This window comes from Choloepus didactylus, chromosome 7 (assembly GCF_015220235.1).
Source record: "Choloepus didactylus isolate mChoDid1 chromosome 7, mChoDid1.pri, whole genome shotgun sequence".
Lineage (NCBI taxonomy): Eukaryota > Metazoa > Chordata > Mammalia > Pilosa > Megalonychidae > Choloepus > Choloepus didactylus.
In genome coordinates, this window is record NC_051313.1 from 40,257,324 (window position 1) to 40,285,300 (window position 27,977).

Here is a 27,977-nt window from a genome sequence, read left to right on the forward strand (position 1 = left end):
CTAGCTAGACTAGGTACTTTAAAGGGACTCAGTCTAATCCTATCCTTTTCTATAGAAGGTGTGCCTTGGAGCATACTTAATTTTTTTCTTTGGTGTTAGATTCACGTGTTATTTCTGTTCCGTAAATTGATTTATTGGTTATCCAACACGTCTTAATCAATGTTCTTAAGTTTAATTTTATGGTAGGTAACTTCCATTTTTCTAATTGTTCATAGCAGTGTATTTATCATAACTACAAATGCAGTATGAGTCTTTGAACTCTCAGGAACAGTTTTGCCATTATGCTCTAAGTTTCTTTTGGGAGAAGTATTTTTATTTATGTCAAGTACTTGATATAAAATTTCTCAAGTTTTGATTAAGAAAAGTTTTGTATTTATTTTTCAGTAGCAGAATACTTTATTGCTATCATAGCCTTGATATAATTGAATACAAGAATTTAATATTTAAGATGCGTTTTAACTGTCATATTGAGCATTTCCCAATTTATTTAAATTTAATTTTCAGTTCTTTTCTTTGCGATTTCATGTATTTAATTGCTCGTCGTAGAATTTTTTTCTCGTTTTTCTAACTTCTATCTACAAGGATGAGTAGGCTCCATTTTTGCATGCTCTATTATATCAGAAAGATGAAATATTTTTGGAAAGTATAAGAAACAACTGTTGGTTACTTGATAATTATGTTAAAAATTGTTTACATTTCATCATTTAAAAATAAATTATTCACTATCAAAATACGTGTTTTCTTTTTATTTTTTTAATCCTCCCTTTCCAGTTTTTGTTGTTTAAGCATGTTACACTTAATCCTTTTGATGAAACCGAATTGTACATAGGCATTGCAGAGGCAGTTGTTTTATGGTACAGTAATTGTTTTATGGCACTTGTAAGTGGCGCACATATAATTTAACTTGATGGTGTAGGATCAGGTGCTTGTTTAGGAAATGACATTGCAATTTACAAAACAGACACCTCTGTGCCTTGGTTTCCTTAAATGTAAATGAAGATACTACCCATTTATTTCACTAGGTAGTTTGCCTAAATTTAGTAAAGACGTTTTCAAAATGCTTTTGAAGAACATTGAAATATTTTAATTGATGAATCATGAAAATATTTCAGTGTAAAATACAATGAAAAAAATGCAATTGGAATATCTCTTCGCACATTAGGATAGCTGATTCATGTCGAATTTTGCTTTGGAGAGGTATAGCTCTAAAGTGAAGAATATTTCTCATCCATGAGGGGTTTTAATATTTGCAGATTTATTGATCTCAATATGTCATTAATAATGAAAAAATTATATGACTCTATAATGAAACCAGTAAAACACTGAATTAAGTTTGTGAAAAATAAAATCTCCAGAAAATATTAAGGCCTTTTTCATTGAAAAATTTGCAGATGACACAATGCAAAATACATAGTTGAGATCATTTCTAAGGTATGACATGGAGCTACTTTGTTGAATATTCAGATTTGTAGATAACTATCTTCAGAGGTGATATATTAATAATTATATAAGACCATATTTAATTATGCATTTTGATTTATTATAAAAATAGCTTAAGATATTTTTTCTCTGTTTGATTTTCATTGCCACATTGGTTAGAAGCTTCTGATTTCCTTATTGGAGAATTAACAGTCCGTTTTCATAGCAAAAATTACTATTAAAATATTATATTAGTAGAATTTTTACCAAAACAGTGCTTTTGGTTACTTTATGGAAAAACTTCTTCATATAAGAGTGTTAAAGGATCTTTAAAATTGCTATTATGTATTTTCTTTTTTTCTGAATTACTTTGATTACATTTTATAATCATTTTTTAAGTGACCAATTAAAATTCAGCTGTTATCACTCGGAAAAATGCATTTAACTCAAGCTCCTTGAGGACAGGAACTGACTCGATGCTTATTGTCATAAATTCCAAGTCCTTAGTATACTGTTTGGCAAATAGTAATGCCTCAGTTTTCTGAGTGAAGAATATCCATTGATCCAATAGATTGGGTGGAAATTTATATCTAAAAATAGATTTATCAAACTTAAATTTTAATTTGTGAAACATCACATAGCTTTTTCTCAAAGAAATGGAAAGAAGAAAAATGTATTTGGGGGTTCTTTAAATTCCATTTACCTGTTCATACTTAATTCATAATTCCTTTAACCACACATTTTTTAAATAGCACTAGATACTGAATAATGTTTAAGTTGGCAACTTTTCACTTGTGAAAATGACATTAACAATTTTGTTCTTACTTTTTATATCACACTTCATGAGAATGTACATTAATTTTTTGTTTTTCCTAAATTAAATGAGAATAGAAATGTTCTTTTTTACTTATCTCAGTTTTCCAGTGAAATATTAATAAAAAGATATATGTGTATTAAATCCTGTACTAAATGCCAGAATACCTAATTTTAAAAATAAATGACCTCTGTGTTCGAGCTTTTTATAAAATGAAGAATCTTGTGTTTTTAATTTATGACATCAAGTGTCCAATTTACTGGTAGTTCCTAACTTAGAATGAGATTCATTATATCTTAAAACTGGTAAAATGGTTTAAAGCTCAGAACTTATTTTCTAATAGAAACAATATTGTTTGGTAGTTAGAATTTTAGCCAGTCTACCAAAGGCTAACCTTACAGTATACCTGAATTATAGGATTAGGCTAACAATATTAGAGCATTAGAAAAATTATGGTAGTAGTATAAATATTATATTAAAATATCTGTAATACTGTGTACAACAGTCTTTCTGTGGAAAAATAATTCAGCTTCTAGCTTGCAATGCTAGGAATACATTGTCTCCTAGGCTGGACCTGATAGCATTATTAGGAACTTCTCTTGGTCACTGGACATGAAAAGGAGGGGCTTCCTCAGTTCAGTGGGTGGTGTAGCCTTCCGTCTTCTGGGGAAAGGGATCAGGGAATGAGGGGACTTGGAAGGAGCTGGGGTCTTTTTTCTGTGTAACCACAGGCAAGGCATTTTACTTCTCAGGGTCTTGGTTTTCATGGTTGTAAAATGAGAAGGTTGAATTAAATGATTACTGAGGTCCTTTCTACCTACAAATAAAATTCTAAGGCACTTTCTGCTCAGTGTAACCCTCTTTTACTATGAGTTCATTTTCCTTTTCTAATTTTACTGTTTATTACTTCTGGCTAGAGAAATTCTCAGAAGGAAGCCTTTTCAGGTTTTTAGAGGTATTTTGTTATTATGGTTCTTATTATGTTTTGTTTTGCTTTGCTTTGCTCCTTTCCCTTCCTTTCCCTTCCTCTTCCTTCCTTCCTTCCTTCCTTCCTTCCTTTCTTTTCTTTCTTTCTTTCTCTCTCTTTTCTTTCTCTTTCTTGTTGTTTTTTAAAAAGAAAACTTCTTTTAAAAGTTTTATTTCACCAAGAAATAAAATTAAGATTATTTCTTTTCCTCTTTTGAGTTTTTTTTTTTTTTACCAAGACCCTACAAGTAAAGTCAAAGTAATTTTTATTTATCCTTTGATAAAGATCATAGCCACTGAATCTTCAGAGGAATTGCTTTTTTAAAGGAAAAATATTGGAACTGAGTTGAGGAGTGGGAGTATGAAGGAAAAGAGATGGCATATGGCCACCTGAGAATAGAGTTGCCAGATAAAATGTGGAATGTTCTGTAGTTTTGTGTTTGTTTGTTTGTTTGTTTGTTTGTTTTGGCTAAATCTAGCTATCTTACCTGGGTTGCTATGGAGCTTTAGGTGTGGCAGAAGTATGGCATGGTAGGATTGGTGGCCGAGTGAGAAAATGACTCTATGAACTCCTTGCAAGCAAGGACAGGTTTTTTTGTTGTTTGGTTGGCTGGTATGCTCTGCTTCACTCCATTGTTTTCCTAGTGCCTCTTCTTTCGTTTAAACTAAATGCATATTTGAGTAGATGCAATTACTACAGTATAATAGGTAAGTAATTCTCTTAGAATGGTGGAAACATCATGGTACTTTGAGCAAAGGGGTTATGGAATGCAGCTGTGTTTGTCATATGATTGGAGTATTTTGTAGATTTTCAATTAACTTCTTATCTGGAGGTTACTAATACTCAAAAATAAGGTGTAACATGGTCTGTTGAGAGGAAAGGAAGTAACATTGCATGCTTACTATATGGGCAAGTCACTGGAGTAGGTGTATTTATATTATCTTATTTAATTATAGTCCTATGAAGATTTTTTTAACTTTTAAAAAAATTTTTATTGTGAAATTTAACAAATATACATAACAGTGATAACTTTCAAAGTATGATTTAACAAGTAGTCAGAAAGAAAATTTCAAAGAATGTCATGGGTCACAGTTCCACAACTTTAGCTTTTTCTATTCATACATGCAGAAAGGTGTCAACTTTTGATGTACAGCTCAATAAGCAGTTACATAGGTAATTTCAAAAATTGTTATGGGTTGAAGTTCCACAGTAGCAGTTTTTTCCTTATTAAGAAATATAGGTTATATACAGAAAGGTGAAGACTTTCAAAGCACAATTCAATGAGTAGCTATAGAGCAAATTTCAAAAAATGTTATAGGTTAAAATTCTACCATGCCATTTACCTCCTAGCTATTCCAACACCACAGCATCTAAATATATATATATGTTTATATAATAGTTTCAGTATTCATAGACCTTTGTTAAATAATATCTTGTTTGTTGCTACCCCTTCCTCTCTTTCTCCATCTTCAGGGGTGTCTAGGCAGTGACTGCCTTAACTTGTACATATTGAAAGGGGGTGTCGACAGTATGGGGAAGGGGGCTGCATCTGATTTTTGTTCTTAAAGAGGCTATTGCCTCTGGGTTTTAGGACTTGTCTGACATAGAAGCACTCTGGTGGATTTAAGTTTCTGAGAGATAAAACTTAGTGAGTGAGTCTTTTTTGACTCTCAGGTAGGACATAGGTATTTAGGGACTACATTCAGTAAGGGAATGGCATACTGTGGCCGTTTGGGATGTCTAGCTGGAGCTTGTATAGGAGAAACCTCCAGGATAGCCTCTCGACTCTATTTGGGATCTCTCAGCTTGTTACCTTTCTTTTCCTCGTTTTGGTCAAGCAGGCATTTTCAATCCCTCTCTGCCAGGGCCAGGCTCATTCCTGGGAGTCATGTCCCACGTTGCCAGGGAGATTAATTCCCCTGGGAATCATGTCCCTCATTGGGGGGGCGGGGCATGGTATTAATGAATTTTTTTCACAAATTGGGCTTAAAGAGAAAAAGGCCACATCTGAGCAATGAAAGAGGTTCCCTGGAGGTGCCTCTTAAGCATAATTATAGGAAGGCTCAGCCTCGCATTTACAGCCTTGAGTTTCACAAGAGCAAGCCTCAAGTCAAGGGCCTGACTTATTAAGTAGTAAGTTCCTAATTTTACTTACTATATATTCTATCCCAAGATAAGTGGTCAGTTTCTTACATTATCTTCACTTAGTTGTACAATCATCATCATTCCAGACTTTAAACAATTATCATAACATAAGACATCCCATAGTTCTTATCAGCTTCAGGTTTCTGGTGCTACTCTGTGGGTTACATGCCTTTAAATAACCATTTACGAACATGTTTGCTTTCAATGTGTCACGGATACTTACAATCCAGTTAACAAACCATAGTCACACCTGACCATTCCCATACCATTAAGTTCACCCTCATTATCATTTCTGTACATATTAGATTGTCATTCCCCCTTCACTAGCTTCTGTCTATCTATAGGTCCCCTATATTCTACATTATAAGTGATGGTTAGGTTTATGTGTCAACTTGGCCAGGTGACAGTGTCTAGGTGTCTGGTCAAGCAAGCATGTCCTAACCTTACTGCAAGGACATTTGTGGCTGGATAATAAACCAGAGGGCTGGTTTATTAAATCATCAGTCAATTGACTGCAGCTGTGACTGAGTATATCAACAAAGGGCGTGTCTTCTGCAATGAGAGAATTCAATCAGCTGGATTTAATCCAGTCAGTTGACGATTTGAGGAATAGAGAGAGAGGACCTTCACTTCTTCAGCTAGCCAGTGAAACGTTTCCTGGGGAGTTCATCGAACACCTTCATCGGAGTTGCCAGTTCACTGCCTGAGGAGCTGCCAGTTTGCTAACTGCCCTACGGAATTTGGACTCTTGCATCCCCACAGTTGTGTGAGACACTTTTATAAAATCTTATTCACAGATATCTTTTGTTGATTCTGTTTCCCTAGAGAACCCTAACTAATACACACTTATTTTACATTGTTCCTGGAGTTCATATTAGTGGTAACATACCATATCTCTACTTTTGTGTCTGGCTTATTTCACTCAGCGTTATGACTTGAAGGTTCATCCATGTTGTCATTTGTTTCACAACCTCGTTCCCTCTTACTGCTGTGTAGTATTCCGTCGTATGTACATACCACATTTTGTTTATCCTCTCATCTGTTGGAGGACATTTGGATTGTTTCCATATCTTGACAATTGTGAACAATGCTACTGTAAACATTGGTGTGAAAATGTCTGTTCGTGTCACTGCTTTCAGATCTTCTGGGTATATACAGAGAAGTGAAATTGCTGGATTGTAGGGTAACTTGATATCTAGTTTTCTGAGGAACTGCCAAACTGTCTTCCAGAGTGGCTGTACCATTATACAGTCCCACCAGCAATGAATAAGAGTTCCAATTTCTCTACATCCTCTCCAGCATTTCGGTTTCCTGTTTGTTTAATGGCAGCCATTCTTATTAGTGTGAGATGATATCTCATTGTGGTCTTGATTCACATCTCCTTAATAGCTAGTCAAGATGTACATTTTTTCATGTGTTTTTAGCCATTTGTATTTCCTCTTCAGAGAAATGTCTTTTCATATCTTTTGTCCATTTTATAATTGGGCTGTTTGTACTGCTGTCATTGAGTTATAGGATTTCCCTATACATGCAAGATATCAGTCTCCTATCAGATACATAGTTTCCTAATATTTTCTCTCATTGAGTTGGCTGCCTCTTCACCTTTTTGACAAATTTCTTTGAGGTACAGAAGATTTTGATTTTGAGGAGTTCCCATGTATCCATTTTTTCTTTCCTTGCTTGTGCTTTGGGTATAAGGTCTAAGAAGTGACCTCCTAATACTAGGTCTTGAAGATGTTTCCCTACATTATCTTCCAGGAGTATATGGTACTGTCTCTTTTATTGAGGTATTTGATCCACTTTGAGTTAATTTTTGTATAGGGTGTGAGGTAGGGGGTCCTCTTTCATTCTTTTGGGTATGGATATCCACTTCTCCCAGCCCGATTTGTTGAAGAGACTGTTCTGTCCCAGTTCAGTGGATTTGGGGGCTTTATCAAAAATCAGTCAACCATAGATCTAGGGGTCTGTTTCTGAATTCTCAATTTGATTCCATTGATCAACATGTCTGTCTTTGCGCCAATACCATGCTGTTTTTACTACTGTGGCTTTATAGTAGGCTTCAAAGTCAGGAAGTGTGAGTCCTCCCACTTCATTTTTCTGTTTTAGAATGTTTTTAGCAATTGGAGGCCCCTTTCTCTTCCAAATAAATTTGATAACCAGCTTTTCCAAGTCTGCAAAGTAGGTTTTGGAATTTTGATTAGAATTGCATTGAATCTGTGGATCAGTTTGGGTAGGATTGACATCTTAATGATGTTTAGCCTTCCTATCCATGAACACGGAATATCTTTCCATCTCTTTAGGTCCACTTTTATTTCCTTTAGTAAAGTTATATAATTTTCTGTGTAGACGTCTTTTACATCTTTGGTTAAATTTATTCCTAGGTGCTTGATTTTTTTAGTTGTTATTGTGAATGGAATATTATTCTTGAGTGTCTTTTCAGTTAGGTCATTTCTAGTGTATAGGAACATTACTGATTTATGTGCATTAATCTTGTATCCCACCACTTTGCTGAATTTGTTTATTAGCTCAAGTAGCTGTGTTGTCGGTTTATCAGAATTTTCCAAATATAAGATCCTATCATCTGCAAATAATGATGATTTTACTTCTTTCCAGCTTGGGTGCCTTTTATTTTCTTTCTTGCTGGATTACTCTGGCTAGAACCTCTAGCACAATGTTGAATGATAGCAGTGACGGCGGACATCCTTGTTGTGTTCCTGATCTTAGAGAGAAGGCTTTCAGTCTCTCACCATTGAGTACTATGCTGGCTGTGGGATTTTCATATATGTCCTTTATCATATTGAGGAAGTTTCCTTCAATTCCTACCTTTTGAAATGTTTTTATTAAAAAAGGATGCTGAGTCTCATCAAATGCTTTTTCAGCATCAATTGAGATGATCATTTGATTTTGCCTTTTTGATTTGTTAATGTGTTATACTATGTTGATTGATTTTCTTATGTTGAACCACCCTTGCATGCCTGGGATGAACCCCACTTGGTCAGGATGTATAATTTTTTAATGGGTCTTTGGATTTGATTTGCAAATATTTTGTTGAGAATTTTTGAATCTATATTCATGAGGGAGATTGGCCTGTAGTTTTCCTTTCTTGTAGCATCTTTATCTGGTTTTTGGTATTAGAGTGATGTTGGTTTCATAAAATGAATTAGGTAGTGTTCCATTTTCTTTAATTTCTTGAAAGAGTTTGAGTAGGAATGGTGTCACTTCTTTTTGGAGAGTTTGGTACAATTCCCCTGTGAAGCCATGTGGCCCTGGGCTTTTATTTGTAGGAAGCTTTTTGATGACTGATTGGATCTCTTTACTTGTGAATGGTTTGTTGAGATCTTCTATTTCTTTCTTCTCTGGTCAGTCTAGATTGTCCATGTGTTTCCAGGAAATTATCCATTGCCTCTAAATTGTCTAGTTTGTTGGTGCACAGTTGCTCATAGTAGCCTTTTATTTTTTAAATTTCTTCGGAGTCCACAGTAATGTCCCCCCCTCATTTATTATTTTATTTATTTGGTTCTTCTCTCATTTTGACTTTGTCAGTCCAGCTAAAAGTTTGTCAATCTTGTTGATCTTCTCAAAGAACCAACTTTTGGTTTTATTTATTCTCTCTATTGTTTTTTTGTCCTCCATATCATTTATTTCTGCTTTAATCCTTTTTATTTTTTTCCTACTTGCTTTAGAATTAGTTTGCTGATAATTCTCTAGCTTCTTCAATTGTTCTGTTAGTTCTTTGATTTTAGCTCTTTCTTCCTTTTTAATGTATGCATGTAGAGCTTTAAATTTCCCCTTCATCACCACCTTTGCTGCATTCCATAAGTGTTGGTATGTTGTGTTCTCATTTTCATTCTTCTCTAGATATTTATCAATTTCTCTTGCAATTCCTTCTTTGACCTACTGATTGTTTAGGAGTGTGTTGTTTAACCTCCAGATATTTGTGAAATTTCTAGCATCTTTGTCAGTTATTGATTTTTAGTTGCATTCCATTGTGGTCAGAGAATGTGCTTTGAATAATTTCAGTCTTTTTAAATTTATTGAGGTTTGTTTTATGCCACAGCACATGATCTATCCTGGAGAAAGTTCCAGAAGCACTAGAGAAGAATGTATATCCTGGTAATTTGGGATGTAGTGCTCTATATGTGTCTATTAAGTCTAATTCATTTATCACATTGTTTAGATTCTCAATTGCCTTATTGGTCTTCTGCCTGGTTGTCCTATTTATAGAAGAGAGTGCTATACTGAAGTCTCCCACAATAATTATGGAAACTTCTATTGCTTCCTTCAGTTTTGTCAGTGTTTGTCTCATGTACTCTGGAGCATCTTGATTTGGTGCATAACATTTATGATTGTTATTTCTTCTTGGTGATTTGTCCCTTTTATTAGTATATAGTATCCTTCTTTGTCTCTTATGACATCTTTGTCTCTTATGACATCTTGCATTTAAATTTCTATTTTATCTGAAATTAGTATTGCTACCCCTGCTTTCTTTTGGCTGTATGTGCTTGGAATATTTTTTTCCATCTTTTCACTTTTAATCTCTTTGTGTCCCTGGGTCTAAGATGAGGCTCTTGTAAACAGCATATTGATGATTTATATTTTTTAATCCATTCTGCCAATCTGTATCTTTTAATTGGGGAGTTTAATCTATTCACATTCAGTGTTATTACTGTTAAGGCAGTTCTTGATTCAGCCATCTTATCCTTTGGTTTTTGTCAGATCTATTTTTTCCCTCTCTCTCTTTCTATTTACTTTAAGTTACCCTTACTAATACTTTTTAGTTCTGTGCCCTTCTCCAGGCCTCTCTCTCCAATTTTTTTTTTCAGCCTATGAACCTCCCTTTAGTATTTCTTGTAGGGAAGGTCTCTTATTAAATTCTCTCAGCATTTTAATTTTTTTTTTATTAAATTCAGTTTTATTGAAATACATTCACACACCATACAATTATCCATGATATACAATCCACTGTCCACAGTATGATAACATAGTTATGCGTTCATCACCACAATCTATCTCTGAACATTTTCCTTACATCAGAAAGAACCAGAACAAGAATAAAAAATAAAAGTGAAAAAAGAACACCCAAATCATCCCCCCATCCCACCCCATTTGTCCTTTAGTTTTTATCCCCATTCCTCCACTCATCCATACACTAGATAAAGGGGGTGTGATCCACAAGGTCTTCACAATCACACTGTCACCCCTTGTAATCTACATTATTATATAATTGTCTTCAGGAGTCCAGACTGCTGGGTTGGAGTTTGGTAGTTTCAGGTATTTACTTCTAGCTATTCCAATACATTAAAGCCTAAGAGGTGTTATCTATATAGTGCATAAGAATGTCCACCAGAGTGACCTCTCGACTCCATTTGGAATCTCTCAGCCACTGAAACCATCCCGTCTCATTTTGCGTCCCCCTTTTGGTCAAGAAGATTGTGCCGGTTTGAATGCATTATGTCCCCCAGAAAAAGCCGTATTCTTTGATGCAATCTTGTGAGGCAGACATAATAGTGGGGATTAAGTTGGAATGTTTGGATTCGGAGATACGCCCCACCCAACTGTAGATGATAACTGATGGGATATTTCCACGGAGGTGTGGCCCCGCCCATTCGGGGTGGGCCTTGATCAGTGGAGCCATATAAATGTGCTGACTCAAAGAGAATGAACGGAGTGCAGCTGTGAGTGACGTTTTGAAGAAGAGCAAGCTTGCTAGAGAGGAATGTCCTGGGAGAAAGCCATTTTGAAACCAGAACTTTGGAGCAGACGCCAGCCACATGCCTTCCCAGCTAACAGAGGTTTTCCGGACGCCATCGGCCATCCTCCAGTGAAGGTACCCAATTACTGATGTGTTACTTTGGATACTTTATGGCCTTAAGACTGTAACTGTATAGCCAAATAAACCCTCATTTTATAAAAGCCTATCCATCTCTGGTGTCTTGCATTCTGCAGCATTAGCAAACTAAAACAAAGATACTCTCAGTCCCACGATGCCGGGTCCACATTCATCCCCGGGAGTCATACTCTGCGTTGCCATGGAGATTTACACCCCTGGGAGTCAGGTCCCACGTAGGGGGGAGGGCAGCGAGTTCGCCTGTCGAGATGGCTCAGTCAGAGAGAGAGAGGGCCACATCTGAGCAACAAAGAGGTACTCAGGGGGAGACTCTTAGGCATCATTACATACAGTTTTAGACTCTCCTTTGTGGTAATGAGCTTCATAAGGGCAAGTCCCTTGCTCGAGGGCTCAGCACATCAAACCTCCAGTCCCAATGTTTATGACAACATCAATACCAGTCCAGGTGAGGATGTCCAACACATCCGCACCTTCCCCCAGATCCTTGGGGCTGGGGAGGGGGAGGCTGTAAATATGTTTTTTATTATCTGCCCAAATTACTCTAGGATGTGTCACTATTTCACTCCAGCCTATACTAACCTACCGTATCTCACTTCCTATTCAAAGTTCCATTCAGCATATTAATTTTAATCTCTCCTTCCATTTTGAAGGAGAGCTTTGCTGGATAAAGAATTCTTGGCTAGCAATTTTCCTCTTTCAGAATCTTAAATATGTCATACCACTAGCTTCTTTCCTCCCTGGTGCCTGCTGTGTAGTCAGTTCTTAGTCTTAGGTTGTTTCCCTTGTATGTGGTGAATCGCTTCTCCCTTCCTGTTTTCAGAACTTTCTCCTTCTCTTCAGCATTTGACAATCTCAGAATACGTGTCAGAGTAGGTTTATTTGGATTTATTCTATTTGGAGTTTGTTGGACATCTTTTATTTGCATATTTATGTCATTTAGAAGGGTTGGAGTTTCCCCCAACAGTGTCTTCAGATACTCTTCCTAGCCCTTTACTCTTCTCTTCACCTTCTGGAATGCTAATGATTCTTACATTTGTGTGCTTCATATTGTCCATCATTTCCCTGATATCCGTTTCAAATTTTCCAATTTTTTTCACCGTTTTTTCTTTTGTGCTTTCACATTCCATTGATCTGTCCTTGAGTTCACTAATTCTTTCCTCTCCCTCTTCAATCTGCTGTTATGTGTCCCAGGAATATTTTTAATTTTATCAACAATATCCATAAGATCTGCTATTTTTTATTTACTCTTGAAAATTCTTCTTTATGCTCTTCTATGGACTTCTTGATGTCCTTTATAGCCTTTGCCATGACATTGATGTTTGTGTATCCTTCTTTGATTAATTGCTCCAAGTTCTGTGTCTCCTTTGGCTTTTTAATTTGGATGTTTACATTGTCCGTATCTTCTAGTTTCTTCATATTCTTCATAGTTTTTTGTTGTTTTTGGCATTTTGGCATTTGCTTATCTAGATAGGGTTCTTTTATGATATGCAGGATTATTTGAACATTTATCTATAATTTGGCAGAGCTACACCTTGGTAGAATGCACTTTCCATGTCTTACCAGCAGGTGGCACTCTTGAGCCACCTTCAAGCCAGTTCTTCCCCAACTTTGTCTGTGCACTGATTGAGGGTCCAAACTATATGGAAACCAGTCAGTGCACCAGTTTTCCATGTGCACTGGGGTCTGCCAGCCCTGTGGGTAGGGGGCATGCCCTGCACAATTTGGCAGGGGGTCCCTTCTGGGGCACAGTGGTCCCAGCCATTCCCAGGTCTGTGAACAGAGTACTCTGGGGCTGCAGAGCTGCATGTCTCTTCCAGCTCAAATTCCCCACAGTCCCTGTCTGCTGTGTGCCTGAGAGTCCCTGGGATTGGGGGAGGGCACCTCACATCTCTGTGCAATGCCCTTGCCTCTAGGCTGTGCACACCATAGGATTCCGTGGAGGAAGAGTGGATTCTGTCACAAGTCCACTGAATCCCAAAATCCCTCAAGGGAGCTCTCGGCCGTGGGTCTGTGAAGGGTTATCTCCCCAGCCAACTGCAGAGATTGGGCTTAGGAAAGCTGCCCACTTTGTGCTCAGCAGCTAGTCCCCAGCTCAGCAGCTGCAAGGCACTGAAGGGTTATCTCCACAGGCAACCACCAACATGCCTGCATGGGGCCTGGAAAGCTGTCCCCCTCCTCGCTCATCCACCCACTTCAACCATCAGTTCCCGGCATGGGGGCTCTTGGCCACTGGTCGGTGAGGGACTTCCACCCCAGCCAAGTGCTGAGGAGGGTGCAAGGGGCATGGAAGGCTACTCCCCTCCGCACTCCTCAGCCGGGTCCAACCGCCCATTCCCTGATGGCATTCTAGGCCAAACACCTGTCTTAAATGCAGTTTCTCAGCTTCTCCAGCCATGCACGAACTAACTGGTGTAGAAGCTCCTGCCCAGCCGTTGGAACCCTGGAACTGCTGTTCTGGAGTGCCCTCTGTCCTTTATCTAGTGTTTTTCCTGGAGGAGAATTTGCTCTGTCTCTCCTAATCTGCCATCTTCCCAGAAGTCCCTATGAGGATTTTGTAGAAGAAGGAGGCCCAGCCTTTCTGGGAACTGCTTTTCCTCCCCTTTCTCCAATAAGTTAACTGCTGGGGCAGCTACTTTAATAACTTGATAACAGTATTTTTTCATGCCTGCTACCCTCCCACTCATCTGCAGTTGGTCAATGATAATTAAGGGCCAACTACTTACTAGTAGGATACAGTAGAAAGGAACACACGGAAGTCTGCACCCTCATGGGATTAACAGTGTAATAAAAGAGACAGATACTGAACAAATACACACACACACATATATACAATTCGAAATTATCATGAGTGCTATCAAGAAAAAAGAATAGGAAACCTAATTTACTCTGGGAGTCAGTGAGGACTTCTTTGAGGCAATGACAGGCTAACATTTGAAAGATTAGAGGAAGTTACCAGGTTTAAAAAGAAGAATGCAAAGAACACATCAGACAATTTTAAGGTGGGGAAGAGCTTGGTGGTTTCTAGGAACTACAAAAAGGCCCAAGTAGATAAAGCATAGTGAGCAAAGGGGGTTGTGGCTTGAATAGGACATTGTAGAGGTAAACAGGAGCCAGTCCATGCAGGGCCATGGAAGTCCAATGAGGGTTATGGATTTTAGGTGCATGGAAGGGTTAATCAGGAGAATGACTGTATCATATCTGTCTTTTTAAAATAATTAAAAGTAATTATTTTTGCTCATAATTCTGCCCATTTCTTTAGTTTATCAGTCCAAATCTAAACACCTGTATGAAGCCAGGCGACTCAGCTTTTCCTAGGTCTAAGTGTTCAGAGCATTGAATTTGCTTTCTTTCCAGTGGCTGAAGTGACAAGATACAAAAGTCAGAAACCGTTAATGACCTTGTTTCCTGTGGTGTGAGCTAGAAAAGCGGGGAGAAAGGAGTGAGAAGAGAAGTGGATGCATAGAAAGTGTCCCAACTGTATTCAAGTGCCTTTGTCCGTGGTCCTAACATTGAGTTCCAAGAGCTACCCTAGTATCTTAGTAAGTTGTACTTTTTGGAATTGTTTTTCTGGTACTTGGAAACCTACCAAAAGAGTCCTCTTATAGATTACCTAATTTGTACAAGGCCATGTGGCTAACAAAAACAGTAGAGGTGGAATTTGAACCCGGATATATGTGATTTCAAAATTCAGTTTTCTACCACCTTATGCTACAAAGGCACCGCAGTTGTAAAGGAATTCTGAGGAGAAGGATGTTGGTGTAGTGATGTCTATTGGATAGTGTTGGCAGCAGAACTTTTTTGGGTGTGTTTGACAATGGTATAGCTTCCTGCCTTTCTTTGCTCCTGAATATCAGTTACCCAGGCCTACTCCAGTAAGTTAATGTTTCTATTATATTGACTAACTCATTTGTAAAGAAATGTCAGGGCATGGATTAACTTGTTTGATTCCCCAACAAGAAAATATGAAGTCTGTGCTGTTGCACATTAGGCTACAAAAGTAAGCTTTTTGTTTTCTAGTCTTTTTAATAGGGCCAGTTGTTGTCTTACATCTACCTTTTTAATATAATTTTTATAATCTACCTTTTTAATGTAAATTTTTATAACATACACTTGCTAGAGGTCACACAAGAGAATTGTGAAAAGGGTAAGCAAAAAGAGGAACAGGGGAAGCATTTTATATTTTAGTAGAAGATGAAGACTACTAGCACTTAAAAAAAAACAAAAACAAAATAAAGCTCTATGTGGCACATGATGATATAAAAATACCTCTGTATAAACTGGACCCTTCTAGCCTCCTGTTTAGGCAAGTAAATAAAGAGAAACAAAGTATAGTGGAAAGAGCCATGGACCAGATGACTAAGGAGTGAGATTCTAGTTCTAATACAATTGTTGAGTGCCTTGGTCCAAGTTCGGAAGGAGATAGAAACCAGTATTTGAGCACTGGAGTGGTGGCTTTCTGCCAAACCTGAGTGCTAGAGACTTTATATTCTTTAGTTCTTGTAATCCACACAATAATATTTTACTATGCCCATTTTTAGAAAAGGAAACTACGTTCAAAGAGATTAAGCAGATTGCAAGGTAATACAGTAATAATTTGAAAAAAAGCAGGAGTCAGTAAACTACAGCCTGTTTTTATATGATTGCAAGTTAAAGAATGGCTTTTTCATTTCTATAAGCTTATAAAAGGAGGAGAAAAGAGGAGAAATATGCAACAGAGTCTATATGTGGCTCACAAAACTTAAAATACTTATCTGGTCCTTTACAGAATATGTTTACTGGCCCTTGGTCTACTACATTGTGTTAATTTCCCACCTCATAAGGGCCCAAACACCTGCTTGCTTTACCTTTTTGGGCTGTTTTAAAATTAAATGAGGTTTAAATAAATGTGAAAGTGCTTTGAAAAGTATAAAGTACTATTAAGAATAAGAGATTCACTATATTATGATACAAAAAGAATACAAGGGAACTTAAATGATATATACTGTACTACAAATTAAAAATAAGACAATGAGAAAATAAAATGCCATAGTCTAATCTGTATATTTACAGTAATTACATTAGTGAGTTTTGTTGTATTATAAATATACAATCATTTCTTGATTATCCTTGCTTAATCACTTTGCAGATTAAGACACAGCAGGGACCTCAAATAGGCTCACTTCCCTAGTTGTTGGGGCTAGCACTCATTCTTGGTCTCCACCTTCTGGTGGTCCCTTTCACCTGCAGTTCCAGCTTCTAAGCCCTCTAGAGTAAAACTGGGGGTGGGGGGTGGGGGGTTGTACTGGAAGGGGCGCTATTCCAACTAATAGGCTTAATTAAGCACATTATATAATTATCTTACTTAATGGCAATTGATCCCTTAAGTGACATTAATATTTTCCCATCCTAAATCAAAAGTTAGTTGCATTTAAAAGTTTTTAACTTTTCTGAACAATCCATGTATGTCTTCCATGAGAGGGTACACGGTGAAATGTAATCTCCCTTTTACTTCCAACTACCCAGATCCCTCTACAGAGTCAGCTGTATTGTTAACTAGTTTCTTATGTGTGCTTTCAAAGATACTCTATGGATGTAGGTGTGTGTGTGCATGTGCGTGTGTATGTATACATATAATCCTTTCTCTTCAACACCTGGTAGCATATTATACATGGTTTTCTGCATCTTGTTTCCTATGTCTTAGGAGATCGTCCATACCAATATATAAACAAATGCCATATTCATTCTTCATTTTTTATTTTTTATAAAAAACAGACTTTTTTTAGTATAGATTTAGATTTACAAAATAACTTAGCAGCTAGTTTGTGGAGTACCCTATACTGCACACAGTTTTTCCCATAATTAACATTTTGCATTAATGTAGTACATTGTTACAATTAATGAACCAATATTGTAACATTATTATTAACTATAGTACATAGTTTACATTACTATTCACTTTTTCTGTTGTACAGTTCTATGGATTTTGACAAATGCATAACGACATGTATCTACCATTACAGTTTCATACAGAATAATTTCACTGCCCTAAATATCTCCTGTGATTCACCTTGTCATCTCTCCCTTCCTTTCCCCAACCCTCTGGCAACCACTAATCTTTTCACTGTCTTTTCATTTGCCCTTTCCAAAATGTCATAAAATTGGGATCATACAGTATGAAGTCTTTTCAGACTTGCTTTTTCACTTAGTATTACTATGCATTTAAGTTCCATCCATGTCTTTTCATGTCTTGATAGCTCTTCTTTTTATTGCTGAATAATATTTCATTGTATGGCTGTACCACAGTTGGTTTATTCATTCGCCTATTGAAGGACATCTTGGTTGCTTCGAGGTTTTGACAATTACAAATAAAGCTGCTGTAAACATTTGTGTGCAGGTTTTCTGTGGATGTACATTTTCAGTTTGTTTGGGTAAATACATAGAAGCACAATTGCTAGATAGTAAAGTAGGACTATGTTTAGCTTTGTAAGAAACTGCCAAACTGTCCTCCAAAATGGATATAGGATTTTGCATACCTGCCAGCAATAAATGAACATTCCTGTTGCTCTACATCCTTGTCAGTACTTGGTATTATTAGTTTTTGTTTTTGTTTTTAAATTTTTAGCATTCTAATGGGTGTGTACTGGTATCTCTGTTGTTTTCATTTGTAATTTCCTAGTGACCTTTGATTTTGAGCATCTTTTCATATGCTTATTTGGAAGTTGTATATCTTCACATCTTTTGCCCGTTTTAAAATTGAGTTGTCTTTTGAGTTTTTAAAGTTCTTTGTATATTTTAGATAAAAGTCCTTTATCAGATATGTATTTTGCATATATTTTCTTCAAGTCTGAGGCTTGTCTCTTCATTCTCTTCACAGCATCTCTTGCAGAGCAGAAGTTTTTTTTTAATGCAACTTTATTGAGATATACTCATATACCAGATAATCATCCAAAGTGTGCAGTGGTTCGCAGTGTCATCATATATTGTACATTCATCACCACAATCAATTTTTGAACATTTTCATTACTCCAAAAATAAATAAATAAAAAATTAAAAAAAAGAGCACCCAAACATCCCATACCCCTTACCCCCCCACCCTCCTACCCCCATTATTTATTTTATGTTTTTATTTTCTTACTCATCTGTTCATAGACTGGACAAAGGGAGTGTCAGTCACAAGGTTTTCACAATTACACAGTCATACCCTAAGAGCTATATATTTATACAGTCATCTTCAAGAATCAAGGCTACTGGATTACACTTCAACAGTTTCAGGTATTTCCTTCTAGCTATTCCAATGCACTAAAAACTACAAAGGGATATCTATATAATGAATATCATTAACCTCCAGAATGACATCTCGACTCTGTTTGAAATCACTCAGCCACAAACTCTATTTTGTTTCATTTCTCTTCCCCTTTTTGATCCAAGAAAGCTCTCTCAATCCCATGTTGCCCAGCTCAGGGTCATCCCCAGGAATCATGTCCCATGTTGCCAGGGAGATTTACACCCTTGGGAGTCATGTCCCACATAGGGGGGTTGGGCAATGATTTTACCTGCAGAGTTGGCTTAGAGAGAGGCCACATCTGAGCAACAAAAGAGGTTCTCTGGGGGTGACTCTTAGGGATAATTATAAGTAGGCCTAGCTTCTACTTTGCAGGAATAGGTTTCTTAAGGACAAGTCCCAAGATCAAGGGCTTGTCCTATTTAAATTTGTAGTCCCGAGTGCTTGCAAGAATATCAGGGATTCCCCAGGTGGGGATGTTTAATATTTTCCCCAGTCCCTCAAGGGGCTTTGCAAATGCTTTTTTATTCTCTGCCCAAATTACTCTGAGATGAATTGGGGCATCACACTACCCTGTACAAGCCAACAAACTCTCACTCCCATTCAAGTTTCCCTATAATTATGGCATTCAAATAAACTGACCATATAAGTTAAATTGCATAGTGTGCCACAGAAAATATAAATTTTGCACCAAATAAACATCTCTTCCTTTGGTCTCACACAGAAGTTGAAGTTTTAAAACACTGTCAATATCATCTTTTACCCTTTAGTCTGATTTGCCTTAGTCCTAATCAGATCATCTTCATTCATATCTCTAATTGAAATCTGATCTCTTTTTCAGCTTTTTTAACAATTGCTGTATGGGGTAATAGAGCAGAATTTTTAAATTTTAATGAAGTCCAATCTGTTGACTTTTTTCTTGCATGGATCTTGCTTTCGTGTTGTATCTAAAACAATAGCTGTACGTTGATATGCAAAAAGTCAATCTAGACATAGTCCTTACATCTTTCACAAAAATTAACTCAAAATAGATCTTGGGCCTAAATGTCCAATTCAGAGCTATGAATTTAGGTGACCTTTGGTTTGGTGATGAGGTTTTAGATACAACAGTTGTTGAAAAAGCTATTCTTTCTCCATTGAATTGACTTTGCTCCTTTGTCAGAGAAGTTAACTATATTTGTGTGGTTTTATTTCTGGGCTCTCTAGTGTGTCCCATTGAACAGTTTGTCTGTTCTTTCGCCACTAACACTGTGTCTTGATTACTGTAGCTTTATAGAACATCTTAAAGTTGCGTTATGTCAGTTCTCCAACTTTGTTGTTCTTCAATATTGTGTTGGCTATTCTGGGTCTTTTGCCTTTCCATATAAACTTCATAATCAGTTTGTTGATATCCATAAAACAACTTACTAGGATACTTTTTCATTATAGTGTTTTATTTTGTTTATAATAATAAACTTTATTTTTAGGGAAGGTTTAGATTTACAGAAAACTGCACAGAAAGTACAAAGTTCCCTACACACTCACCCCCCCACCCCCACACACAGTTTTCCCTATTATTAACATCTTGCATTAGTGTGGTACATTTGTTACAATTGATGAAACAATATTGATTTGTTATTAGTAACTAAAGTCCAGTTTCCATTAGGGTTCACTTTTTGTATATACATTTCCATGGGTTTTGACAAATGTGTAATGTCATGTGTCTACCATTACTGTATCATACCACAATTGTTTCACTGCCATAAAATACTTTGTGGAATTTTTATTGGGATTGTGTTAAATCTGTAGTTGAATCAAGATGTGGAGAATTGACAATCTAAACAATGCTGGGTTTCCCACTCAAGAACATGGAGTCTCTCTCCATTTTTTTCTTTCGTTGGATTTTTGTAGTTTTCCTCATAGATCCTGTAAATATTTTGTTAGATTTACACTTAAATATTTCTTCTAGTTTTGGTGCTAATGTACATGGTATTGTGTTTTTGTTTTTAGTTTCAAATTCCATTTGTTCATTGCTGGCAATAAGGAAGGCAATTAAGTTTTTATATTAACCTTAAATATGCAACCTTTCTAAAACTGCTTATTAGTTCCATTAATTATTTTTTGTCAATTCTCTGAGAGCTGCAAAAAAGACAATTTTGTTTCTTCCTTCCCAATCTGTATACCTTTTATTTCTTTTCCTTTTGCTGAATTAGCTAGGCCTTCTAGTATGATATTGAACAGGAGTCGTGGGTGAAAGTACTTTGTTCCTAATCTTAGGGGAAAAGCATCTAGTTTCTCACCATTAAGTATGATGTTAGCTGTCGGGTTTTGTAGATGTTCTTTATCACGTCAAGGAAGTTCCACTCTGTTTCTCGTTTGCTGAGAGTTTTTATCATGAATTCATGATGAATTTTGTAAAATACTTTTTTGCATCTGTTGATATGATAATGTGATTTTTCTTCTTTAACGTATTCATATGATGGATTATATTCATTGATTTTCCAGTGTTGAACCAGCCTTGCATACTTGGAAGAATCCCACTTTGTTGTGGAGTATAATTCTTTTTATGCATTGTTGCATTTGATTTGCTAATATTTTATTGAGGATTTTTGCATGTATTTTCACGAGCGATATTGGTGCATACTTTTCCCTTCTTAAAATGCCTTTATCTGGTTTTGGTATTTGAGTAATGTTGGCCTCATGGAATGAGGAGTTTTCCTTCTGTTTTGATTTTCTGGAAGTGGCTATAAAGTATTGGTATTATTTTTTCCTTAAATGTTTGGTAGAATTCACCAGTGAAATCATCTGGGCCTTGTGTTTTCTTTTTTGAAGGTCGTTAATTATTGACGCAATTTCTTTACTAAATATAGGCCTATTCAGATTATCTATTTCTCTTTATGTGAGTTTTGGTAGAGTGTGCCTTTCAAGGAATTGGTCCTTTTCATTTAAGTTATCAAATTTGTGGCCATAGAATTGTTAATAATTTTCCTTTATTATCCCTTTAATGCCCATGAGATCAATAGTGATGACCCCTCTTTCATTTATGATATTAGTTGTTCGTGTATTCCTTTTTTTTTTTCTTGCTTAGCCTTGGTAGAGATTTATCAGTTTTACTGATCTTTTCAAAGAACTAGGTTTTGGTTTCACTGAGTTTCCTTATTGATTTCCTGTTTTCAATTTCATTGATTTCTGCTCTAATTTTTATTATTTCTTTTCTTCTGTTTGTTTTAGTTTAGGCTTACATTGGTCTTCTTTCTCCAGTTTCCCAAGGTATAAGTTTGATTATTGACTTTAGATCTTTTTTCATTCCTAGTATATGCATTCAATGCTATAAGTTTCCCTTTAAGCACTGCTTTCACTATATCCCAAGAATCTTTTTCAATTTTTTTCTTTTTTATTGAGATTGTTCATATACCATACAACTATCCAAAGATCCAAAGTGTACAGTCAATTGCCCATGGTGTGATCATACAACTGTGCATCCATCACCACAATTAATTTTGTTTTCAATTTTTAGAACATTTTCATTACTCCAAAAAAGAAATAAGGACAAAAAAAGGAAACTCCAATCCTCCCATACCCCTAACCACCCCCCTCCATTGTTGATTCATAGTATTGGTATAGTAGTACATTTGTTTCTGTTGATGAAAGAATGCTAAAATACCACTAACTGTAGTATATAGTTTGCAGTAGGTATATATACTTTTTCCTATATGCCGCTCTATTATTAACTTCTAGTTATAGTGTCATACATTTGTTCTAGTTCATGAGAGGGATTTCTAATATTTGTACAGTTAATCACAGACATTGTCTACCGCAAGATTCACTGTTTTATACATTCCCATCTTTTAGCCTCCAACTTTCCTTCTGGTGACATACGTGACTCTGAGCTTACCCTTTCCACCACCTTCACACACCATTCAGCACTGTTAGTTATTCTCACAACGTGCTACCATCACCTCTGTCCATTTCTAAATGTTTAAGTTCACCCTAGTTGAACATTCTGCTCATAATAAGCAACCACTCCGCATTCTTTAGCCTCATTCTATATCCTGGGAACTTATATTTCATGTCTATGAGTTTACATATTATAATTAGTTCTTATCAGTGAGACCCTGCAATTATTTATCCTTATGTGTCTGACTTATTTCACTCAATGTAGTGCTCTCAAGGTTTCTTCGTCAACCCATTTTTTTAAAGATGATTTTGTTCACACACATACATTCCTTCCTAAGTAAACAATCTTTGGTTCCCTGTATAGTCACGTATTTATGTATTCAGCCCCATCACCACTATCTATATAAGGACATCTCCATTTCTTCCACAAAGGAGGAAGAGTCAAAGAAGGTAGAGAGACAAAAGAAAAAGACAAAAGAAAGAGAGAGAAAAAAACATGACAGCTAGAAAGCAACAAAAGGAAAGATAGCGTTGACCTAAAGTAGAGTAAAAAGTCAGACAACATCACCAATGCCAAGAGACCTATACCCTTCCCCTATGTGTCCCTCCCATATACATTTGACTTTGTTATATTGCCTTTGTTATATTAAAGGAAGCATAAGACAATGTTTCTGTTAATTATAGTCTCTAGTTTGCATTGATTGTATTTCCCCCCCAATCCCACCCAATTTTTAACATGTTGACATTCATTTGTTCTACCATTTGTTCAACCTCATGTAAAAACATTTCTACCTTTTATTACAATTGTTGAGCACCCTAGTTTCACTGAGTTATACAGGCCCAGTGTTTATCTTTCCTCTTTCGTTCTGGTGTCCCACATGGTCCTAACCTTCCGCTTTCAACCATGCTCATAGTCATCTTTGTTCAGTGTACTTACATTGCTGTGCTGTCTCCCAAAATTGTTTTCCAAACCTCTCACTCCTGTCTTTTCCTTTCTGTCTGCAGGGCTTCTTTTAGTGTTTCCTGTAGAGCAGGTATTTTGTTCACAGTTCTGTCATTGTCTGTTTGTCAGAGAATATTTTAAGCTCTCCCTCATATTTGAAGGACAGTTTTGCCAGATATAGGATTCTTGGTTGGTGGTTTTTCTCTTTCAGTATCTTAAATATATCACCCCATTTCCTTCTTGCCTCCATGGTTTCTATTGAGAAATCCACACATAGTCTTATCAAGCTTCCTTTGTATGTGACAGATCGCTTTTCCCTTGCTGCTTTCAGGATTCTCTCTTTATCTTGACATTTGATAATCTGATTATTAAGTGTCTTGGCATAGGCCTTTTCTGATCTATTCTGTTTGGGGTACACCGTGTTTCATGGATCTGTAATTTTATGTCTTTCCTAAGAGATGGGAAATGTTCATTGATTATTTGCTGTATTTTTGCTTCTGCCTCTTTCCCTTCTTTTCTCCTTCTGGGACATGAATGACACATACATTCCTGCATTTCATTTTGTCCTTAAGTTCCTGGAGACATTGCTCATATTTTTCCATTCTTTTCTCTATCTGTACTTTTGTGTGTAGGCTTTCAGGTGCCTTGTTCTCCAGTTCCTGAGTGTTTTCTTCTGCCTCTTGAGATCTGCTGTTGTGTTTCCGTTGTGTCTTTCATCTCTTGTGTTGTGCCTTTCATTTCCATAGATTCCGACAGCTGTTTTTCGAACTTTGGATTTCTACCTTATGTATGCCCAGTGTTTTCATTATATCCATATCTTCCCTAAACTTTTTGAATTGATTTATTATTTGTTGTTTAAATTCTTGTATCTCAGTTGAAGAGTAAGTTTGCTCCTTTGACTGGGCCATAACTTTATTTTTCTTAGTGTGGTTTATAGTTTCTGTTGTCTAGACATCTGATTTCCTTGGTTTCCCCAATCAGGTTTTCCCAGACCAGAACAGGCTCAGGTCTGAGAAGGAGGCAATAGTATCATGTCTCCCCGAGGGTGTATCTTAGAAGATTGGTACACCCTGTGAGGCCTCAAGTCACTGTGTTTTTCCACCTAGCAGGTGGTGCCTGTCAGCCTGTACTCCAGACTGGTGTAAGGAGGTATGGCCCTTGGCTGTTTTCTCCCAGGCTCTGAGGTCTGGTTCTGAATGGAAGGCAGGTAGTAGAGCTTGGCACCACCTTCTTCCTCTTAGGGAAAATACACCCCCTAGGGAGAGGTCATTTGCATTTGAATAGTCTCTCTGCCTATGCTATCTCCACCCGTGTCTGGGTCAGAGTGCTGAGAACTGAAAATGGCTGAGGCTTTCTCTTCTGAGCTGAAAATGGGACAGAAAGCCCCCTTCAGGGCCAGTCCATGGCCACCCTGCGGCTCTCCAAGGGCAGTCGTCACCAAAAGCCTCTGTCTGCTTGTTGGGGATTCATAGCTTGTATTGAGCAGTCCACTTTTGTTAATTAAAACCCCAGTTGGAGCTCAGCTAAGCTATATTCGCTTGCTTGGAGAGTGCTGCTCTCTAGCACTGTGAGGCTTTGTAGTTCAGGCTGTGGGGGGAGGGGGCTCCCGGCTTGGATCTGCAGTTTTTACTTACAGATTTTATGCTACAATCTCAGGCATTCCTCCTAATTTAGGTTGCTGTATGATGAGTGGACAGTCACACTTGTCCCCCTGCAGTTATTTCAGATTGTTTACTCGTTGTTCCTGGTTGTTCAGTATTTGTTCCAGGGGGACAAACTAGCTTCCACTCCTCTCTGTGCCACCATCTTCTACCGTCCCTGAATCCCAAGAATTTTGATGTTGCATTTTCATTTTCACTTAGTTCAAAATTATTTTAAATTTTTCTTGAGACTTCTTTGACCCGTCCATTATTTAGAGTTGTTCAGTCTCTAAATATTTGAGAATTTTCCAGCTATCTTTCTGTTACTGATTTCTACTCTAAGTCCATTGTTGTGTGAGAATGTACTTTGTATGGTTTCTAGTCTTTTTAATTTGTTTAGATATGTTTAGGCCCAGAATGTGGTCTTTCTTGGTGAATGTATCATGTGAGCGTGAGAAGAATGTGTATTCGGTTACTGTTGGATGTAGTATTCTGTGGATGTCAATCAGATCCAGTTGGCTGATGGTGCTGTTCAATTCAACTATATTCTTACTGATTTATGCTTGCAGGATCTGACAATTACTGACAGAGGGATGTTGAAGTCTTCAAGTCTATTTCGTCTTGTAGTCCTATAAGTTTTTGTCTCATAAATTTTGACACTCTGTTGTTAGGTACATATACATTCAGGATTGTTGTGTTTTCTTGGAGAATTGACCTTTTGAAGTGATGTGAGGCTGTTACTAGAAATAGACAAGTCCAAAGCATGAGTCAGTTTTCTTTTAGGGAAAATGAGGGTCATGGATGATGAATTTGACTTTGGATATGTTGAGTTTGGGTTAGTGAGACATCACTGAAAAGCTGTTCGACAGACTGACAACACAACACTAAATAGTGGAAAGAGAATGAGAGATTTTGTGTAAGTTTGTGTTGGTAATAGAGGTGATAGTTATAGAAATGGGCATAGATCGATTTACAAAGAGGAGGCAGTATAGAGAAAATTTGGATAAGAACAAAAACTGTTGACTCCTGACGCATATCTAGAAAATCAGAGGAAAAAGGAGAGCTAATAGAGGGGGCTGAGGTATGGTCAGAGAAGATATAATGTGTTGCATTCTTATATAACTATTCTGTTGGGACCAGGTAAGGCCTTGTGATCTGGGGCAGGTCTCCTCTAAAGAGAAATCTAAAGTGCTAATGAGGTAGGAAAGGAAGCAAAATCATAAGTATGTTGATAGTTTTGAAAATAGAGGAGAATGAAAGGATTAGAGGAACTTGATAAGGAAAAAGTTTTACAGTGAGGACGTGAAAGAATAGGATAGAATTTTTAGGTCAGAAAGGGACATTTCAGAGATAGAGGTCTTGCAGGCAACCACTAATCAGCTCTCTGTCACTATAGGTTAGTTTGTATTTTCTAGAACTTTATGTAAATGAATTCATATAGTATGTACTCATTTTTTCTCTGACTTCTTTCACTTGGCATAATGATTTTATGAATCATCCATGTTGTTGCATCTATCAGTTCCTTTTATTGCTGAATCCTATTCCATTGTATGAATACTAATCCAATGGATAACAATTTGTTATCCATTCATCTGTTGGTATACATTTGGGTTGTTTTCAGGTTTTGGCTATTACAAATTCAGCTGCCATGAATATTCATGTACAACTCATTCTTCAGACATTGCTTTCATTTCTCCTGAGTAAATACCTAGAAGCAGAATGGTTGGGTCATATGGTAGTCGTATGTTTAATTTATAAGAAACTGCCAAACTATTTTCCAAACTTGAAAGCCTGATTAAGATCAGAACTGCTGACCCATAGAAATGGTTATTTTAAAACACCAAGATTTGGGGTGGTTTGTTAGTAACAAAAGCTGACTGATAAAAACAATGTCCTTAAATAATAGAAGAATATAATTTATTGGAATGCTATCATTTGCCACATACTTTTTTTTGAGATATTTACATATATTTACTTTTCTTGTTTCTAATCCTTAAAACAACTCTTCATTGTCATGCAATTATGACTGAACCTAGAATGCCCTGATTTAAAGTTTGTGCTCTTTCCAGTATGCCATGTTATCTCTCAAATGAGATTATTTAGAAAGATTTTGTAAACTTTTATAAACTGCTATAAAGTGTTACTAAAGATAAATAAATATGGTATATTAAGTCCTTTCAGTTTGTAAGGAAAATACATGCTCAGATTTCCTTTGGCAATGTAGTTTCATTAAAAGTATACACAAAGTAGAGCGATGCTTTACCGATTGACTAAGATTGCAGTGTAAGATGCTCCAGGGTACTGTTCCCCAACAGAATGTTTGAAAAATTCGCAAAAACCGGCAAGGCCATTCTTCTAGTTTGCTAATGCTGCCTGGATGCAAAACACCAGAAATGGATCAGCTTTTATAAAGGGGGTTTATTTGGTTACATAGTTACAATCTTAAGGCCATGAAGTGTCCAAGGTAAGTCACCAAACAATCAGGTACCTTCACTGGAGGATGGCCAATGGTGTCTGGGAAACCTCTGTTATCTGGGAAGGCACGTGGCTGGCATCTGCTCCAAAGTTCTGGTTTCAAAATGGCTTTCTCCCAGGATGTTCCTCTCTAGGCCGCAGTTTCTCAAAAATGTCACTCTCAGTTGCTCTTTGGGTCTTTGTCCTCTCTTAGCTTCTCCGGAGCCAAAGTCTGCTTTCAATGGCCATCTTCAAACTGTCACTCATCTGCAGCTCCTGTGCTTTCTTCAAAGTGTCCCTCTTGGCTGTAGCAAGCTCACTCCTTCTGTCTGAGCTTATATAGTGCTCTAGTGAACTAATCAAGGCCCATGCTGAATGGGTGGAGCCACACCTCCATGGAAACTATCCAGAGTTATCACTCACAGTTGGGCAGGGTGCATTTCCATGGTAACAACCTAATCCAATCATTCCAACTTAATCCCCACTAATATGTCTGCCCCCACAAGATTGCATTAAAGAACATGGCTTTTTCTGGGGGACATAATATATACAAACCAGTGCAGCCATCTTCCTCAAAACTCCAGAAAATAGTTAAAGGCTTGCAGGATTT

General features: G+C 36.9%; 1 protein-coding gene across 4 annotated transcripts in view; it reads left to right on the forward strand.

Annotated features, from left to right (window-relative positions):
• Window positions 1-27,977, forward strand: part of WASF1 (WASP family member 1) — a 103,287-nt gene that overhangs the window by 1,377 nt on the left and 73,933 nt on the right. The gene's annotated exons all lie outside the window — the stretch shown is intronic.